The 21352-nt window shown below is 37.8% G+C and overlaps 1 protein-coding gene and 1 non-coding gene across 3 annotated transcripts in view; both read right to left on the reverse strand.

The window, feature by feature from the left end:
* Nucleotides 1-21352, reverse strand: part of LOC138713282 (microtubule-associated protein futsch-like) — a 1205925-nt gene that overhangs the window by 920704 nt on the left and 263869 nt on the right. The window lies entirely within an intron of this gene.
* TRNAY-AUA (transfer RNA tyrosine (anticodon AUA)) lies at nt 4193-4264 on the reverse strand. Its single transcript has one exon. It is a non-coding gene; the product is annotated as a tRNA-Tyr (tRNA).

The raw sequence follows: 21352 nt of genomic DNA on the forward strand, positions 1-21352 counted from the left end.
ATTGACATCCTGACATACTGCAGGATAACATGTTTGAGTACGAACTGGTTATAGCCGAAAGTTGATGTGAAATTCGCGTTAAAGAAAACATTACCATTCCCCCAAGAACACCACATACACCATCTGCACAAGGACATTTAGGTTTGCCTAATTCCTCACCTTCTGATATTTCCTCTGAAGAACTGTAGCCAGTTCCGCAGTTCCGCTGTTAACACTTCCATCTGGTGGTAAAAGAGTAAGAAAACTGCAAGACTCAGACTAATAACGTGTGAAAACTATAGGGAACAGCTGAAGGAGACTAAACAACAAAAAGAAGTTGGACTTTCCCAAAGAAGGAAGCCGTTTAATGATCGGCGTGTCGGGGGAAGGAGCTAGTTCATCAAACAATCTGGACAATAAAAAACTATTGTGACGCGTGTAGTGGGTATTACTACGATGACAATTCTAGAGAACTTTGTATTCAGTGTGTTAGAGAATATAAAAAATGGTTTCATGAGGCATGTGTGGAAAATGGCACCGATGAAAAATTCAGATGTGACCAACGCCAGTAGGAGTATAATAAAATATTTAGAAATATTTCAGGAGCAAAATTTGTGTTGTAAATGTTGGGTTTTAAAGTGTTTCCTATGTTTGTAATACTATGTCGAAATTTCCCCCATTATGGGAGAAGTCGACACTTTGGCACCAATTTGTATTTTTTTTAATATAGAGATACAAAATGATCACATTGGTACTTGATATATAATGTAGGAAAATTATCTCCATATATATTTGGGAAAAAATTAGAATAAAATTTGCATAAATTCGTCTCAAAATTAACACTTTTCCTTAGCGTGTCGAGATGTTCCCACAGTCTACTATATACAGTCACGAAGCTTGAGTTTTGAGGGTGCTAGAAACAATAGACTGTGACGGTACTATTTTGCATTGCCTGTGATGAGGCGATATTAGCGATCCTAGTGGTGAGCAACTATCTAATGTTTGCATATTTACTACGTATTGAGCTTCGCGACTGTGTATACTAGACTGTGATGTCCCTACATCAACTTAATTCGGATCTTTTCTTTGGTTATTTGGTATTCAGCTAAGTTTTTGATCATAAAGCAGTTCAATCGACAGAGTTAATCGCGAAATATTTATTTTAATATTCAGGAATTCTGGGGTTCGATTCATGGGAGTGGTTGTAGTGTTGGTAATTGGTTGCTCGAACAACATAACGGTTCTTTCTCGACCTAACACCAAAGCAACACTGAGTGTGACACCCGTAACATGAAGTCGACAGCGGTGGACAAAATCAATCTTTACTAACAGGGTCTTATTTACTCAACATCTGAAAACTAATGTTAATGCAAAATATGAGCAGTTTTAGAATATCGATTTTATCTTCGTAGCATTTCACGCCGCTAATTTTATGTGAATATACCGATGTAATACCAAAGAATTAATAGAGTATGCAAGCGCCTAGACTCCTCTCACAGAAGAGCTGACTCTAATGGACGTGGACACTCATCTTTCTTCCAATCCAATGACTGTTAATTCAATATTGTTCTATGGGCTGCGGCTGGCAGGCAGTGAGTGATCGATATAACGTGCCTAGCCTACTCATGCGGCCGGCCGGGCGCGAAGAATACCTTCAATGCCGCTCCTTCTTCTGCATGACCTAATCCTGTCTCCAGCAGGCAACAGATCTTGTCGGAAACGTTTGGACTCAATCTGTTGGCCCTTTTACGTATTCCGTACATAAAGTGAACCGATATAAAGAATGATACAGAGCACAAGTGCTTCCATTCTCACGCCAAGCTCGGGTTAGGCGTTGGCAAGTTATTTATACCTTGTAAACGTGAACACTTTGTCTGTGGCGTATTCTTAGATACAATGGACCATGTCCGTGAGTAGCTTACTTCTCTTATGAAAGGGTAATTGCTGCTTCTTCAATCGATTCTGAGATATACGATAATATGAATTTGCCTATGTAGCCTATGCCGTTTTAAGGAGTACACAGTTAGTCATAGATTTCAAAAAGGCATATGACTTGGTTAAGAGGGAAGTTTTAGGCCCTATATAATATTCTTATTGAATTTGGTATTCCCAAGAAAATAGTTAGATTAATTAAAATGTGTCTCTGTGAAACGTATAGCTTGTGCGAAAGATCTGAAAGCTTCGAGACCGTTGAGATTTAAAAGACAGGTAACCGGTTCTTGGTCACGCGTAAAGTCCACTTGCAAAACATTTGCCAGTCGTTCGCTCGCTGATAGGAGCTTGTAGTCAATCTCGGTGTGTTACTTATTCTTCTTTAAATGCATTATTATTCAAATTTGAAGTACAACAGTTATACAGTTTATATAAATATTATAGTACTGGAAAATAAACCAATGTCCTCCAAAAGGATACATAAAGAGAGCAGATGTACAAAACGTTCTTTTACATAATATAGGTACAACGGGCGGCGCGCGACGGCACGAAGACCATACAACCCGCGGCAAACCGCCTCCCACACGCTCCGAAGTCCAGTTCAGACTCTCTGTAGGAGTGGCTGTGTTGACGTTAGACTGCGTGTTAGTCTTCTGATTGTGTTAGAGAAACTGAACTGGAATTCCGAGGCGGTTTGCCACGTGTTGCATGGCCTTCGTGCCGGTCGCCCCCAGTCGATCTAAATAATATAAGTAAACACTCTGTATATCTTGTACGCGGTACCGTAATCATTACAATATTAACAATTTAGAAATAACGTAAATTTTAGAAAGACAGAAACTTGCAGTGATACTGTGGTGGGGCGTATGAAACTCCAGAAGACAAAAAGGCGTCTGCACTGTTCAATGGTTGAAGTTCAACTAATGGCCCATCTGACAAAGCAAACTAGAAAAAATACGAGTAATGTGCAGGAAAACAGAGGCTCAATTTGTCATCGCAAACATCCTAGTCAGAAATTGGTGCAACGTATGAGCTGGGGTTTGAACCCTATCACAGTAACGCAGAGTTAAATAAAACATTCCTCTCCTGCATATCTATAAAATGCGTAAATATATATTGAAAAAAAAAGAGTGGACTCTCTACATCGATGCAAAATCGTTCCGATTCTACTGTTATCAGCGTCGAATTAAAATCAGTAGCGAAAATTCACACATTCTGAGTGCATTTATTGTTAACCAATGGATTTACATAGCCTAAGTAGCTGCAATGGTACTTCTTAGCCAAATAAAACTGAAAGTTACAAACCCATAATACACGGAAAGAAAATGTATTTGCTGACAGGTGTTCATTTAGAGGAGATATAGCTCTCCCAGAGGCGTGTAATTACAAGCAATGACTTCGGTATAGAGAAACTTGCTATATAATCACGCCATGGGATTACGGCGTCTTCGTGAACCACGCATACATACATATACACGGACATATAATTCTTGCAACTTTCTCCTTGAGACATCCGGTGAGCACTTCCTGAATGTCGTTATTTTGTCACCTGAGAGCACATCTGCACCGCAAGCACGCTCAGAGTCGACTCGACATGCGTTTCCATTGTTGCTGAAACAGATCCGTTCTCCAGTACAACTTCCTTCCACATGCGTAACCACGACAACACACATTATAAGTACATAATTAATTTGCGTAGAGACTCCCTGGCTTTTAGGGAACCCCAAGATTTATCATCTTCTCACACAAGATTTTATCTTCAGTGAACTTTATAGTCTTGACTTTCTGAAATCCATTATAATAATGCATACAACTTAACTACCATATGACTAAAAAGACTACCTACTATGTAAGTGTATGTAAATTTTAATTTATGTTCTGTCGGAAAGACGCGTAGGTCAACTTTTCGTAGAATATATATTATTATTATTATTATTGGGTTATTTTACGACGCTTTATCAACATCTAGGTTATTTAGCGTCTGAATGAAATGAAGGTGATAATGCCGGTGAAATGAGTCCGGGGTCCAGCACCGAAAGTTACCCAGCATTTGCTCGTATTGGGTTGAGGGAAAACCCCGGAAAAAACCTCAACCAGGTAAATTGCCCCGACCGGGAATCGAACCCGGGCCACCTGGTTTCGCGGCCAGACGTGCTAACCGTTACTCCACAGGTGTAGACTAATATATATTATTTTAATTTACCGAAGTACATATGATATTTCCATGCAGATATTCTGCGTCATCATACGATGAAAGAGTAATGGAACGGAGAAAAATTCTCTCCGGCGCCGGGATTTGAACCCGGGTTTTCAGCTCTATGTGCTGATGCTTTATCCACTAAGCCACACCGGATACCCACCCCGGCGTCGGACAGAATCGTCTCAGATTAAGTTCCAACTCTTGGGTTCCTTCTAGTGGCCGCCCTCTGCACACGTCATAGATATCTATGAACGTAGGACTGAAGTCCACACATGTGCTGAGGTGCACTCGTTATGAGTGTATCCGGTGTGGTTTAGTGGATAAAGCATCAGCACGTACAGCTGAAAACCCGGGTTCAAATCCCGGCGCCGGAGAGAATTTTTCTCCGTTCTATTACTCTTTCATCGTATGATTACGCAGAATATCTGCATGGAAATATCATATGTACTTCGGTACATTAAAATAATATATATTATATGCGTAAATCACTTCCTGATTTAAGACGGCGCTTATTCCGTCGGATCCCGGCCAACTAGTCACTCATAACGAGTGCACCTCAGCACATGTGTGGACTTCAGTCCTACGTTCATAGATATCTATGACGTAGCGCAGAGGGCGGCCACTAGAAGGAACCGAAGAGTTGGAACTTAATCTGAGACGATTCTGTCCGACGCCGGGTTGGGTATCCGGTGTGGCTTAGTGAATAAGGCATCAGCACGTAGAGCTGAAAACCCGGGTTCAAATCCCGGCGCCGGAGAGAATTTTTCTCCGTTCCATTACTCTTTCATCGTTTTCGTAGAATAGTTTGGTTTTCTTTTCCGAAGTCCCGAATTTAAATTATGGTCAATCCAAAACAGAAAGTATGATAGAAAACGACTATGCTATGGGTAGCTTTCCAAGAAACACATCCATATGATATCGTTTTCCCATAATATGTAAGTAAATCAGAACAATTTATTATAGGACAGCAAAAGGAACTGAAAACTACGCCACCATATTCAGGCAAGGCCACAGATGACTCCGGAGGTAAGTCGCGTCCATGAAGGTGGTCCGGTTTCGTTTACCGTCCTGGTCGTGATGGGTTTTGTTGTGGAAAAATAAGACGTTGCAGAGGAGTTTCCTCAGGACATTCCCGTTTCTCTTTTTCATTTGGCATCCCCCTTATTTCACCCGTTATCTAAAATAGTCAAAAACAGACTGGGATGAAGTCTTCGGGTAATACACGACCTCCGAGGCAGATACTCTTGAAGGATTTATGACAGAGCTGCAGAACTGAAATATGGGGAAAGAGTTCGTTCCCCCATCCACAAGGCCGGAGTCTTCATTGACGTTTGGCATATACACTGATCTCTTCTCCTCTCCCCCTACCAAACAATGACGCGAGAGTTGAAGGGAAAGGATGAGTTACGTTTTCCGGGTTATGACGCGTACTTCAATTGGAGCACAGTTTTGCATCCCTGATTTGAGAGCTTGGGCATGGGATTTGGCTCTTTCAGACCTGAAATAGGATGGACCACCAATTAGCATCGGATTCACGAATGTCACCCAGGCGACTGTTGGACTGGAACAATCATTGCATATAGGGGACACTATGGGCCAATATGAGGCAAAGTGCATGGATTTATCCCGAGTCCAGTCTTCGAAAGGGCAACCATACAGAATCCGTTTGTAGCCTGTATCATGGAAATCCCTGAATTTGATGCAGAAGTTTGGCATTAGAGCGGCCATTTAAAAAGAGCAGGATAGGAAATTAAAGAAAAGAAAGGAAAGTTCATGAAATAACAAATAAGAAAACGAAGAAAATGATAAGTACACGGAAAGAGTATAGAAAGAGTAAATAAATCGCTGGCTCAATATTACAAGGTTCTATGTCTATATCAGAAATATTACTACATACACCCTTGTACTATTTAGTCAACGAAATAACCGTTAGATGAAGACGAAAAAGCAGATGGAGAAAATAAAAAATAGGAACAAGAATGAAGCTGAGGAGTGAAAGAATAAATTAAGATGAGAACGAGGAAGAATTAAAGAAAAGGAGGAAGTAATCTATACTTACTTTGTATTCTCTCTTAAGAGTGTTCCACGAATCAAATCCGAGTACACAAACTATCACAATGGCAAATGAAGAAGTGGGCCCTACTGTTATAAACATTTCTAAAACATAGGTTATGCAAGACGAAACTTTATGCACACAATACCATCAGAATGAAACATGATGTATGAATATAACGTTCTAGGTTTCCGTGGTAGAGCTTTTTATATCTTATCAAACGTACATTTACGGGCGCTCGAGCTAGTAACCTGCCAGAACAATGCGAAAAGGTTTGTTTTCATTTTAAAATGTTCTCCACGGCTATCATGTGGTCAGTATTGTAACGACTTCAACGCAGAAACTGTTTTCAACGCCTCTTTAGAGATGCATGTCTTAGAAGTTTGCAGATTTATTTTTCTTATGTACCATCTTCTACATTCCCTTATGTAACTACGTAATATCTTTAGATTTCAACAACCAATACAGTAACAACAAATGTTTAATGTCATTAAAATTCCTTGATAAAGAATGGTCTTGCGGACTATTTCAATGTGATTTCTAATAGTTACTTCGACAGTTCCGGGGGAAGCATTTTTAAAATCAGTTATCTAACGACGCCGTATCAACTGTGCTTTTATCTAGGGGTCGATATAATTCATAACGAGATCAGTCAGAGCAGAGTTTCGTCACAGGATTATCAGACATTCGCCTTACAGCTGGGAAAAACTTCAGAACACTCAAATAGGCAATCAATCTAAGTCACCAAAGTGGTTTAGAGAGCAGTGAGCGAGATTCGTGCTCCGAATCGCGCTTCAGCTGTTTATCTGGATGCTGTTTTGTTTTACTTGGTTATTTAACAACGCTGTATCAACTATGAGGATATTTAGCGTCGATGAAATTGGTGATAGCGAGATGATATTTGGCGAGATGAGGCCGAGAATTCGCTATAGATTACCTGACATTTGCCTTACGGTTGGGGAAAACCTCGGAAAAATAGCAACCAGGTAATCAGCCCAAGGGGAAATCGAACCCGCGCCCGATCGCAACTCCGGATCGGCAGGCAAGCGGCTTAACCGACCGAGCTACGCCGGTGGCTTTTATCTGGATGCTTCTCTATGAGGTTTTTCGCTACTGTAAAGCGAATGTCAGATATTCCGATGGTGAATGCTCGAACTCATTTCGTCAAAATACCATCTGCTCATCGTATATCTTATCAACAATAAATATAATTTCAGTTGATAGAGTCACTAAAACTGCTAAAAATGATCTGCCCTAGCGGAATTTTAACCCATGTCTGAGTACAAGTCCCGCTCGCTAACTCTTACACCACGCCGGTGGCTCAAAATTATTGTTTCTTAGTTCATGTTCACAAAACATACTTTTATTCTTTAGCCGTTACAAATATGGGCTATATATGTAGTGAACTGTACTGTGCTTATCTTGTAGTTAACGACATGCTATAATATGCCTACATTTTTTTTTAAACTTGTGTGATCTTAACACAAAACTACATGGAGTAGTCTTGTTGGTATCACTTCTGTACTATAGTTCCATGCTTAATTAACATTCTTCAACAAGAAAGAACAACTGCCAAGGAAATATTACAGCAGCAAACTCTATATTTAAAAATAAACGCACAGTGTACAGCATGAACAAACTTAACAACTTGGACGAATAAACTTACAAACTTGTATTTAACAGCAATATTAGCGTATGTCACTGAATCCAATTTGCTCGCAATGGGAAGCCCGGGGATACAACTCACTTACCTGGCTTCCTAATTTCACCAAATCACATCGACCGTCGTCTGCTAATGCCCTCCTATATACAGAACGTTCGCTGATTTAACCAGATTGTTAGAGAGTTCTGCTATACAATAGCGTGGAAAAGTTCAAACACAAAAATGATACGCATTACCATAGAGTTGATTGGGATATTCCAAGCGGCAGGAAGCTACTTATCGCAGTATACCTTTCCCATAGTCCACCGCTGTGGTCTCGTGATAGCGTTTTCGCTCCCGAACCAAGAGGGCAGAGATTCGATTCCCCGCTTGGGACGAGTTGCCTGGGTGAGATTTTTTGGGGGTTTTCCCCTAACTCTTATGGATGAATATCAGGTAACTTTATCAGGCGTATGGAACCCCACTCATTCTCGCCACTTCCTTTCCTCCCTCATCATCCTTTCCTTATCATTCTGGTTGTCTTACTTGAATTTCAGAACGCGCCTGCGGCGGCTCTCCGAAGCCGTTGACTCTCTCGGCCGGTCTCTGTGGATATGTCAAGCTATGGTAGATGGTGGCCAGCAGCGGAACCCACTGCCGTCCCGACGGGAGAGGGGGCTTACACCTCAGACCGTTTGAGGAAGGGAATGTGGGGGGCTGTTGGCGTGGAATGGTACACGGATTTGGAAGGATGGCGGGACTGGTCGTCAGGGTGTTAGCGGTTAGGTCGGATCGACGTAGGTGCGGTCGGTGGCTTGCAACTAATCCCAGGGGCGCACAATAAACCTCAGGTCGCGGTGCACAGGAATGTTTCACTCCCAGCCTCAAAGAGAGAGAGAGAGAGAGAGAGAGAGGGGAAGGAAAAAACCTTTCTCATGCTATTCGGATACTGAATGTTGAGAGTTTGGTATTATGTTTACTAGTTGATAATGTAATTTAAATTTAACTCCAGCTATTAATTCCAGTGAATTATAGAATCTTTTGATCCTACATGATGAGCTATTCACGTTTCGTTGTTTTAAAACTAATAATTCATAGGGACCATTTTTGTTGGTAGGTCTAATAGCGATAGGGGTGAAATTTTCCACAATTACTTTCTTTATTACATTTTTAAACCTTCTATACCTAAAATACCATATTTAATCAAAACAAACTCGTTAAATAACGCGAAATTGGATCACTGTGCGAAATATGTCAATAACCACAAAATATACCAGATACTGGATACCGCTAAAACTATCTAATGTGCACCAGAATTGTATTCGATATTGTTAAAAACATGTTTGTGACTTTTGTTTCAGTTAATTTGTCAATTGCTTGGTAACGTCAAAATTTCTTTATCTTCTCTATAGATATCGTGCTCCTCATTAAGAACAGAAGCAATATTTTCGCTTCTTTCTTTTCAAATGCTCTGCTTTTGTGCCATGAATATGTCGGAATCCTGCTATTCTTCTTTCTATAGCATAAATTAAATCTTTGGGTATTCTAAGACTAAACAATAAAAGATTCTCTTACTGTACTTGTTCTATTGTCATATTCTGTAAAATCAAGTGAAATTATGATATCTTAACATCACAAAACAGAACAGAGTAAAACAATATAAACTGATGATAATGAAAATGAGTACAAGTTGTGCACAGAATCTCGTACGCAAAATAAACCGCACAAGTGGCTTATTAACTTCAATCAATCACACTTGTGCAAAGCAGAACTATTTCTGGTGTAGTGAACAATTCCGTCATCGCAAGGCACGCGATGTTGGAGTTAAGAGTGTAATTGAGATTCAGTTTCAAGCACGCACACTAACTCGACTGTCGTACCAGGAACTTCCCATAGGAGTCAATTATAACAGATTAGAGTCGCTTCTTTTGCTTCAAAACAATACAACACTTCCATAGCAACCACTATAAAACGGCGCAATTGTGTGTTATGCGGACGGAAGACTTTAATAGCATAGCAGTTGTATAAGTAGCAGAGAACATTTCTTTGTGTTCATATTGTGGAGCGACTCTGCGCATGCTGACCGGCCGATATTTATTTTTTTACTTACTTATTTATTTACTCACAATCGTTTGTTTTATCCTTCACTAATTTTTAATATGCATTTTTTATTTTTTATCTGTCGTCCGTCCGTCCGTCCGCCCGCCCGCCCATCCATCCATCCATCCATCCACATACCCAGCCATCTAGCTATCTACCTACTTACCCATCCATCTAGCTACCTACCTACCCATTCATCTAGCTATCCACCTACCTACCCACCCACCCATCTAGCTACTTACCCAACCATCTACCTACCTATCCATCCATCTAGCTACCTCCCTACCCATCTAGCTACCTTCTTACCCATCTACTCACCTACCCATCTAGCTACCTACCTATCCATCCATCAATCTATTTAGCTACATACCCATCTATATATTTAGCTACCTACCTACTCACCTATATATCTAGCTACTGTACCTACCTACTCATATATCCATCAAGCTACTGTCTTCCTCCGACGAGTTTAGTGCTGGGACCTGAGGTATTCTTGCCATCGGTGCGGGGGGATTGCAAGTAGATTCTTTTGTTGCTACAGCTAAGCCGAGCGGAGTGGGAAGTATTAATCGTCCAAAAATATGCAGTCTTCAGTTTGTAGTAGTGTGTGAATATTTCATATACATATTGTTTACCTAGGCTTATGTGATTCTGTTATAAATATATTAAATATATTGTTGCAATTTTTGCTCAAACATCTCCCTGCCTCATATTAAATATTTCACATTTACAAATCATTTTTAAGGAAACATGCTGTGGAAAATAGGTCAACGAGACGAGTAGATATTTTAGCGTACAATGCTGACACTAAACAGGGCATCATTGTGGATCCCACGATACGTTTTGAAGTAGAATGTCATCAGTCAGCCGAGGTCCACCTTGAGAAGAAGTCGATCTATGAACCTAGTGTCAACTATTTCAAGCTGAAATATGCCTTAATTCACGTTGAGGTATTCGGCTTGCTCATAGATGCTCGAGGGACTATATCAGCTTTTTTCGAAGAATTTCGACGGCAGTTTGCTCTGCCAACATCTCTGAGGGATGACAGTGTGATAATTGTGTTTAAAAAATCCTCCCAAATCCTAATTAATCACATGGTGCCACATTAATAGTAATTGCAATTTTTCACGCCCTTTTCTTTGTTTCCCTTTTTTAAAACTTAATATCTATGTTTATATATGTATAATAACTTTTTTGAGGATATACTGAGTCCGTAAGGGCTACCCGCAATGGGGGGCAGTTTAATGTTATTATTATTTTTTTAAATTGATTACTTTACAAATTTAATTCAATTCTACTAATCACTAAACTTTATAGTATGATTCTTCTTTTCATTCATATTATTGTAGTTTTATTATGATTTTTATGTTTATTTATTTTATTGTATTTGTATTTCTGATGGTGTGATGGCCTTAACTTCACCAGAATAAATAAATAAATAAATAAATAAATAAATAAATAAATAAGTAAATAAATAAATAAATAAAATTTTCTATAATATTTTCCTTCTCTGAACACGTAAGTACGATGGGTTGTATATCTCGCCAAAAATACGTTAGAAAACTAATAGGCATACTGCTCTCGTACATTGGGCGAATGTTTTCAGAATGATTGTACTTTCTTCCAGACTGGCGATGTCACTGTTCCCTCCCACTCCAGTACCGCGCTAGACTAGTCGGAACCGCATTCCTCTCAGCCCTAAACTCCTCAGAGGATGACAGTACCTACCTACCTACCTACCCATCTATCTCTATCTATCTACCTACCTACCTATTCATCCATCTTGCTACCTACCTACCTACTTACCCATCTAGCTAGCTACCTAGCAAGCTAGCTATCTATTTTGGCTATTTAGCTATCTATCTATCTAGCTGCCTAGCTATCTACCTACCTATCTAGCTGCCTAGCTATCTGTCAGTCAGTCAGTCAGTCAGTCAGTCAGTCAGTCAGTCAGTCAGTCAGTCAGTCAGTCAGTCAGTCAGTCTGTCTGTCTGTCTGTCTGTCTGTCTGTCTGTCTGTCTGTCTGTCTATCTATCTATCTATCTATCTATCTATCTATCTATCTATCTATTCACCAACATACCTATTTAATCATTTATTTATTTATATATTTATTTAATCTATAGGAGTTAAGGACATTAGGTCTTCTCTACCACACCACCGGAATACAAATACAAAAAAAGACAGAAAAAAGTAAATAAGAAAAATTAACTAAAAGTACACATACAAATAAAAAAACACAAAAATGAAAAAAGAGGCAGGAAAAAACGCAAATACAAAAATAAAATCACAACAGATACAAAGAAGTACTAATATAATATATTGATATTTAGTGATTAAAGGAAATAACTAAACATCTAAAGATAAGTAACTGATTATGCAAATTTCAAGAAAAACAAAACAGTAATCATTTCGAAACATTTACAATAAGTTTGACATTAAAATAGGTAAGTTTATTCATTTTACTGCTTTCTACTCTACTAAGTAAGAAGATGCTCACAAAGTTTGTTTTTGAATACCGTTAAATTCCGACAGACTCTAATGTCACTGGGTAGGATATTCCACAAGCACGACAGCGAAATAGTGAATGATGATGAATACGTTTATGTTTTATGTGTTAGTAGTAAAATCACTTAATATGTCTTCTTTTTCCTTTTGAGCGTATCAGTGCTTGAAATGTCAAGCAATACTGTCACATTTTCGTTGTAAAGGTTATTTCTAGTTACAATTATGTTTACACCGACATCAATTCATTCATTTTTACCATCATCGTTCACACAGTTGAAACATTTTAAGCTGAAGGATGATTTTTAATTAAAATTGAAATTAAAATAACTTTTTTGTCGTCAATCAATGAACTCGATGACAACCTTGTTACGTGCTTCGCGTAGAGTTGATATCGGCGCGTTAATTGCAAATGCTAACGCATCATTGATAGACATATGTTGTCGCTCCTTATGGTTGGAGTGTCATCTGCGAAGGCCAAATAAAAAAATCAAACTCTTATCTCTTCAAAGGAAAGCATCGTGTTTGACACCGACTGGGCATTAATTAAACGTTGATACATAACAGAAGAGGGGGGCAAGGTAAGTAGGTACAGAGGTGTGAAGGATTTGGAAAAGAAGAACAAGGAAATGAAAATTTCTACGTTCGTTAAGCCGAAACCGGTTTAGAATTTGGAAGGATGGAGCAATGTGGTTAGCGCAACGGACATCGCAGACAAAAAAAAAATAATAATAATAAGAGGCATTATATCCTATCCTCTCTTAAGGGGAGAGGATGGTATTTTTTTTAACTTTTTTTCCTATTTGGTGTAAAATATTAATTGTTTGTATGTAGAGAGCTCATACCTGTGGCAACTCAAAAAATAAAAATATTTTGAAAAAAAAAATATTTGGGGGCCCAAATTAGAAAAAAAAAATATATACCCAACGCAGGATTGTACTAAACCCATATATATATAAACCGTTTTTAAAGACAGATTCAAACAGTTTGTAAAATAAACACTTAAATGTAATAACAATTTTCTGATTTCCTTTCTTGCAAACAAAAGAACGTATTTTTAAACTGAAATCAATTAACAAAATTCTGTTACAGAGAAAAGTTTCCTAATAGTCTAAAGAATGTGTGTTCTAAATTTCATGCATGTATCTTTAATAGTTCAGAAATTATATTCATTTTTGTCTGGCAATGTAGCAAAAAAAAAATGAAGTTACTGGAAACCGATAAAAGCGGGCGTGTGATTTAAAAATCCATAGCACAGGATGTTTAAATATGACGTCTCAACATCCGATAAGGGCACAAATACCCACAAAATGTTATGCAATGCATTCCACACATAACAAAGGGTATTGTAAAGAAAAAAAATTGTGCGAGATCGTGCGTATTTGCTTGGTTTCCGCACAAAACCAATCCGCGGTAAGTCTAAAATTCCACATTCAGTATTCCCAACCTAACACACATAACAATTTTCCTCTTCTTACCGCTTAAGTGACATATTGATTTTACTGCTTTAGGCTTCTAACATATTATTTTTAGAGACGTTAAATATAGTAATAATTATAAATTGTAAACTTACCACTGCAATTTCACCTAAATTGCACTGTTAATTATTGTTTTTAAATATTTGCAAAAATTAAGTAAACTCTACAATTCCACTAAAGTTACTGGATTCGTGATGCAAGTAACATTAAGGAAGCCGTGAAAAAAATCAACAAGATTCCAGATGCCGATGTTATTACTGCAATATGTTATATAAATGATATTGTTAAAATATTAAAATGAAAAATAAAACATTACATAACCTTACCGTTTGTTTTAAGTTCGCATTTATGGACTGGGGGAAAAAAAAGACAGAAGTAGCCTATATCACGGCTTGCTGGAGTATAGTAAACACAGAAAACATTTTAAAGCAACAATGTTGAAGATCGATATTTTTGTTTTACAAATTTGCCGTCACTGAACAGAAACCAAGATGGAGATTTAATTGCAAGTAATTAGAAATTTCTCTTTCAGGTATGTAATAAACGACCTTCGCACAAAATAATGTACGATACTCGAGCGATGTTTTCTTTCAATTCTCGGAAATTAAAAAAGCTCAACTATGTTTCGCTTTTTCTAACTTTTTCTCGAACATGAAAACTTCAACATACCGGTCTTGTAACGCATATTACTATTTTTTGAAAATTTAATTTACCGGAAACAACAATAAAAGTGGCCGAGTGATTTAAAAATCCATAACGCAGGAAGTTTAAAAATGGCGACTCAACATCCGATAAGGGCACAAACATCCACAAAATGTTATGCTATGCATTCCACACATATCACAGAGTATTTTAAGGAATTATTATTTTTTTTTTGTTTTGGAAATTTAGTCATTTTTCACCAAAAAATACCATCCTCTCCCCTTAAAATGATCCACGTCAAAACAAACAAACCCATGTGACCAGCTCGCGTTTCATTGGTTATGCAGAAACAATAAGCGCGCGAAAAAAGTAGAGCCCTTCATTAACTTAAAAATATGCCCCCTGAATATGTTTGTTATTCTTCCGCAATTGAAATAATAATATCCAAAATACAGAAATGATTATAAAATGTACCTAATCACTTTGAGATCACTAATGACAACTTAAAATAGTTCATTGCATATGCATGCCGCATTTGAGGACGGCAGCACTTCAGTCGCTTGTGATGCAACAAAATGGCTGAAGGTGTTGCTGGGTCTTATGTTGCTGTGTCGCCAACTGTTGCCGAAACTCGTACCCAAAGTGTGATAATAATGGACAATGCTCCTTATCACAGCGCTAAAACTGATCGGCTACCAAATAGGTCGTGATTAAAGAATGATATTATTTCCTGGATCGAAGTAAAAAATATTCCGATAATAACATGGCAAAAGATGAACTTTTGCAAATAAGTCGAGAGGCAAATGTCGCTCATAGATATGACAAGTATAGGTTGGATTCTCATGCGCTGCAGGCTAAAATGATAGTGCAGCGACTGCCTCCTTATCATTGTTTATTAAATGACTATAGAAATTATATGGAGTCAGGTGAAGGGTTACGTTGGACAGCGCAACACAACGTTCAAGATTAGAGATGTTAAGATCTTGACTGAGGAAGCAATTAAACATGTGACTGCAGATGCCTGGAAGAAATGCATCGGACACGTGAAGAAAGAAAAAGCTTCATTCTGGGAGCAGGACAATTTGAGTGATTCTCTTGTTGATAAATTAGTTATCACGTAGACAGCGGAAAAAAAGTCAAATAAAAGTCATGTTTACGGTTTACAAGTACTGTACGCATAGACTATGGCATGAGGTGTGCACGCTTCCCAAGTAGGTACAACACGGTACCGTCCGCAGAGAGCACCATGCGAACACCGAAAACAACTGCCACTCTGCGATCTCAGTCAGTCCTCCCCGTACGTGAACAGAGAACATTGAGATACGTAAACATATTATTCATCTGTGTTCGGTGAAGTGATCATAATGCCGAAGACATGTTAAAAAACATAGGGTGTATTCTTTAATACAAGAATATGGTGTCCGCATTTTTAGTAGTGATATTGGTGAAACAATTAAATGTTGGTTATGTATGTGTGCATTAAAAAAAGATAACAAAACAATCGACAGAACATCACTGTAATACACAGAAACACATGGAAAATGTAGCTCTATGTTAGAAGAAAATAAGGGTTCAAGTTCAAATTCCGCCTCAAATATGAAATATGACTTTTGCCAGGATTTGTGTCGAATGATTATAAGTTGCAATATTCCATTCAAAACGCTGGACAATCCTCAATTTAAATTGTTTATAGAAAAGTACACAAAATATCAGGCACCTTCTGAATCATCGATTCGAAAACAATTCTTACCTGCACGCGCCTCTAGCATGCCTACTGTGCTAACTAAACAACAACCCTCTGACGAGACAATCTACTCGCGTTGTATAGCTCGCGCAAGAAACGATTACCGAAAAGCAATGATGGCGTTGCTGTCTGTTTTGACGTGTGTATGTAGGCACGCCGAGGGGGGAGAGGTACGAGCCGATGGAAGTACTGTCTCTTCCAAGAAGATGAACAAATGAGGACATCGCTGTGAAAATAAAGAACGTAGCAAGAGAAAAATTCGAAGCTAATTAAACGCGCATCATATGTTTACGAATGAAATAATAATAACGTGCGATACAAGACACGTATTCACATGCAATGGAACAAACTAAAGTCGTAATGTAACTATCACAACGCAAGACTGAATCTATCGATGTCATTTCTCTTCCGACTGTACTCTTGAATATCATTGAAGTTATCTCGTGACCGCTCTTCCTTATCGCAGTGTTTGATTCGCATTCCTTCCGTCGGTAATCCGTACTTGCGAGACTTATAGGTACCTTCACATCTGAATTACTTTTTTTCCGCTGTCTTATCAGTCTTGATGACGAAAGCAGAGGTAGTGACAGTGACGAAAGAACTGAAAATTATATAGATATGGATGGGATAGAACCACTTCCGGAATCGGAATAAAATTTAAGTGTTGCAAGTCTGAACTTTTTAGAAGTATGACCTACTTAGTATTGCGTGTAAAATATACTGTATAATTGATGCTTAAACTAATAATTATTCTGATAAAACTAAAACTCTTACTACTATTAATAGTAACTAATTCTATATACAGTTTGTCACATTGTATTTTACTTCGTTTATTACGCTAATATACTGCGTACCGTACTTACATCACACGCCATAATTATGTACTTCACACGTGCTCCCTGTCAATGTGACAGTAATTGCGGCGCGAATGACGGAAGGATACAATTGGGGTTTGTTTATGTCAGGATCACTTTAAGAGTGGATGAACTTTAGTTTCGGAACGACAGTCGTACTTGATAGTGGAAAATTTTGGAATGGCAATGTAAGGGAAAACCTAAATATTCTGAGAGAAACGTGTCCAATACTTAACATCAAGTCTGGACACATTGGAGAGATATTTTAAAATCGACACGTTTATGTAATGTATAAGACGTGCACTAATCACAATCTTGGCTATAGCACCTGAATCGCGATTTTGGACAAAGCAAATATGGAGCAGGTTCTCTTCTAGTACGTACGTATTTAGTTGTCCTCTGCCTTGTCATCATCTTTCCACCATCCATAATCATCGCATATGAATGAATACCTGCTGTAGTTTAAAGAGCGTGTGATTTTTTTCTGACTGGATCATACGGAAGCTAAAACTGGGTGCGAACTACAAAAGACAAAGTAGACTTTCTAACCGCAGACACGTTTCCTACGTTCTCTGCGAGGAGTCATATAATGTGACAGGATTCGAAATGAAGAAATAACGAATTACAGGATCGTTCAAAATAGTTCCTGGTTTTTTCAAGGCTTAAGAATCGGTAAACTTGACACACATACTAATAATGTTTTGTATTAGAATATGTAAAAACTCACCAAGACTGTCCTCATTTATCCTGAACAGAGCTAGTACCACAGTTGGTGACTCTTAATGTACAGGGTGATCCGTTTGAGTATGCATAAAATAAAAACACCGTAAAACATTTACTACTGAACTTTATTTGTTGAAACTTTGTGCATACAACAATGAAAGATGGGAGATTCCTCAGAGCTCAACAATTCAATTCAGCCCATGTCCGTTGTAACATAAGAGGGGTGATTTGTTAAAAGCTTGAGTAATTTTTACTTTCAGGTCATCAATGTTCCTGGGTTTCTGTAAATAGACAATGTCTTTAATAAAACCCTACACGAAGAAGTCAGGAGAGATTAGATCTGGGGAGTTTGAGGACCAAGCCAAGAGACAGCTGCTTCTCGTACTGGATTTCTCCTGCGACCTTCTGCATTTTTTTTTAACACAGAACCTGTTTCTACAAATGTTCGATACCACAACATTATGGAATCGGATTTAGGTACATTACGCATACCATACTCACGTCGAAATTCCCTTTGAATTCTATTAACCCTCTCAAATTTAGCATACCAAAGAACACATTGTGCGCGCTCTTGATTTGTAGTAGCCATTTTAATCATCTACGATTTTCATTTGTCCTTTCAGATTATGCATTGATGATTGTCATATATGGAAACTCTCTTCTTTTAATCATAATATAAACAGCAAGATATTTTTCCTATTGTCATAATAGCTTTATAATAATAAATTAATATATCCATACCTAAACGGATTAGACTGTATATTACTTTGTTTTTGCAATAGTGTATCGACAAACTGAATTCTACAGAACACACACACTGAGTAATTTCCTAATTACTGTTAGGTACGTAAAATGAAGACTGCAGTAATATCATTAATTTCTCCTTCATACATTCCGTAATGCTTTGTATGCGTAACATTAAAAAAGGTGTATCTCCCCACCTTGAAAATTGGACATTAATCCTCCTGAAACTCCCTGTATAACAATTCGACTTCTAACTCTGCTTTCCTATTATTACTGTTTCTTATTTATTTCTTATTTTGTGCTCCCACTTTTTAATATTTTCTCTTTTGTGCCAAAGAAAGTGAGAAAAATACAACGACGAGTGTGGTCTTATAATAGTACATGTTACGACCCGCCGTTTTCTTGTGACAATAAACTGAATAGCCTACACCAAAACAAGTTATGACGCTTGACATAGAATTCAGTTTGGTTTAAGGTGCGAGAATGTTAGTCATACCGCAGTGTTGTCATGGTAATTTTTTTCTTGGCCATACGCCCCACCCCTTGTTTTCTCCTTTGAACTATATTTTACTCGTTCTCTCTATCTCTCTGTCTGTCATTTAATGATTATTTTTAATATTAAAGAAGAAGTGAACAAATTGTTTTGCTTTACATAAATTTAGTTGTAGAACAAGTTTGATTTAAAGAATACACCATGTGGCACACCGTAGATGCACACGTCTTGTCTATATGAATCTTGAAGTGTGTATTTGCAGCACTTCTTGTTTTTCAACCATTATTTTATATACTTCTGGATTCCAGTGTTGCAGACGTGGACAATTTTTGTTTATGAACATAAACAAAGTACACATACATTAGGAACAGCCAGAGATGATCTAAGATCTGTACAGATCTCCGCGTACAAAACTTAGGCACTCATATATCGTATGGCTCCGTACAGACAAAATTTTGTTTTCCCCATACGATTAATTTAAAAAACTGTAGATTCCTATACGATGTATGGCCTCCATGACAGCCATACCTCTGATTGAGGTTCTGGCTGATCTCTTATCAGGCAGTACATCTCACTTGAAAAAGTGTCAGAGAAAGAACAATTGAGGACCGTTTTTGCAAAACTTGCTAACGGGAAAATTTGCAAAATTGAGATTTTGGTGAATTCGTTAACATAAAACAGGCCTCTACACGATGTCAAAGTTATCTTAGTCAAATTGCATTATTTCTCTTCATTGTAGTGTGTCAAAGTGTGATGGTTGCACTTATAACCTACTTGTCTCCATTCAGTTTTTTGTGTCTCCTGTCAAATTTAGTTTTTTTCAGTTAGCAAGTTTTGCAAAAACGGTCCTCAATTGTTTGCATACATCTGAAGTGTGATTAGTGGAATCTGTAGCTAATCGGCGATGTATGCATGGAGGGAGAAAGGAACTGCCCACCCTATCCCATCATCTCCTGGCCTAGTTGCCTCATGAGTGATGTCTTATTGGTGTTACTTATGAGGTTCTAACCTGTCTTCTTCGGACAGTTGACTAAACAACAACAACAACAGCAGCAACAACAACGGTAGTCAAATTATCAAAAGTGGCCGTAGGAATTTATACTATGTTCGCCTGGATTCTCGCAGTAGGCCTATTTTGTTCTGCTATTTTGAATTTAGGCCTTTATATATTCTGTGGGTTTGAGTTTAGGCCTAATAATGGTGAGTGCTATTTTATTTATATGCTGTGTGGATTTAGTTTGACTGCTGTACGTAAGAAAAGGAAAATTATATTCTTAGTCAGGCGCTTGTTATAAACGTGTACGCTGAAGAAACAAGGCTCAAACAACTAGTATTGACCACAATGCGGGCAACGCCAGAAAAAATGTGAAAGGAAATACACCAGCCTACTGCTTTCTCCCTGAACCCTACTCCTGGAATCTCACCATTAACAATGTGTATCTCGTAATTTATCAATTTTCCTTTATTTTTGTTTCGCATGTAGATGGTGTGCAAACGAAACAAGAATCTTGAGATATTTAACGATATAAATATTTTCCTTGGACGTTAATAATTTACTCACATTATAATTTTAGTGGTGAGGGGCATAAGAAACGATTTCCCACTTTAAATACGTTCTTCCCACCTGAAATTCTTTCCCTTCCAAATTAAAAACGCTCGCGCCACTACTGGGAACATATTTAGAATTTTACTTTATGCAGAACACTGAAATCCCGGAATTCTTTTCCAATATCTTGTAAAATAATATCAATGAAACTATTACGCATTATAGGAGAAACAGTTTGCATAACACAGATTAATAATTAATATTAATAATTATCATCATTGCACTGAAAAATGAAGCTTAGCCGCCTAAGGAAGTTGTGGTTATAACAATGAAATAAAGTCACATAAAGTACAGTAAAACCTCGCTAATTCGGACATTACTTATTTGGAATTCACGATAATTCGGACAGCTTCTCTTTTACACGCGACACTTGAAGGTAGAAGTGAATGCAAAGAGTGAAAAATGTGGTGATAAATTCAAGTCACCAAACATTAGATACAGTTAAATATAGTATTAATTCAAAGTGTGAGATATACTGTAATCGGAAATATATTATCTTGCCTTAAAAGAAATGCAACATAATGTAGGCCTACATAGGCAAACAGAAGCAGACAACACTTTTATCTTTCTTTAAATCACAGTCTGAAAATTCCTGAGCTAGTACTTACTGTGTAGTAATTTACTTGAACTAAAGGAACTTTTCAACATTACTCTTTT

Source organism: Periplaneta americana, chromosome 14 (genome assembly GCF_040183065.1).
Source record: "Periplaneta americana isolate PAMFEO1 chromosome 14, P.americana_PAMFEO1_priV1, whole genome shotgun sequence".
Taxonomy (NCBI): Eukaryota; Metazoa; Arthropoda; class Insecta; order Blattodea; family Blattidae; genus Periplaneta; species Periplaneta americana.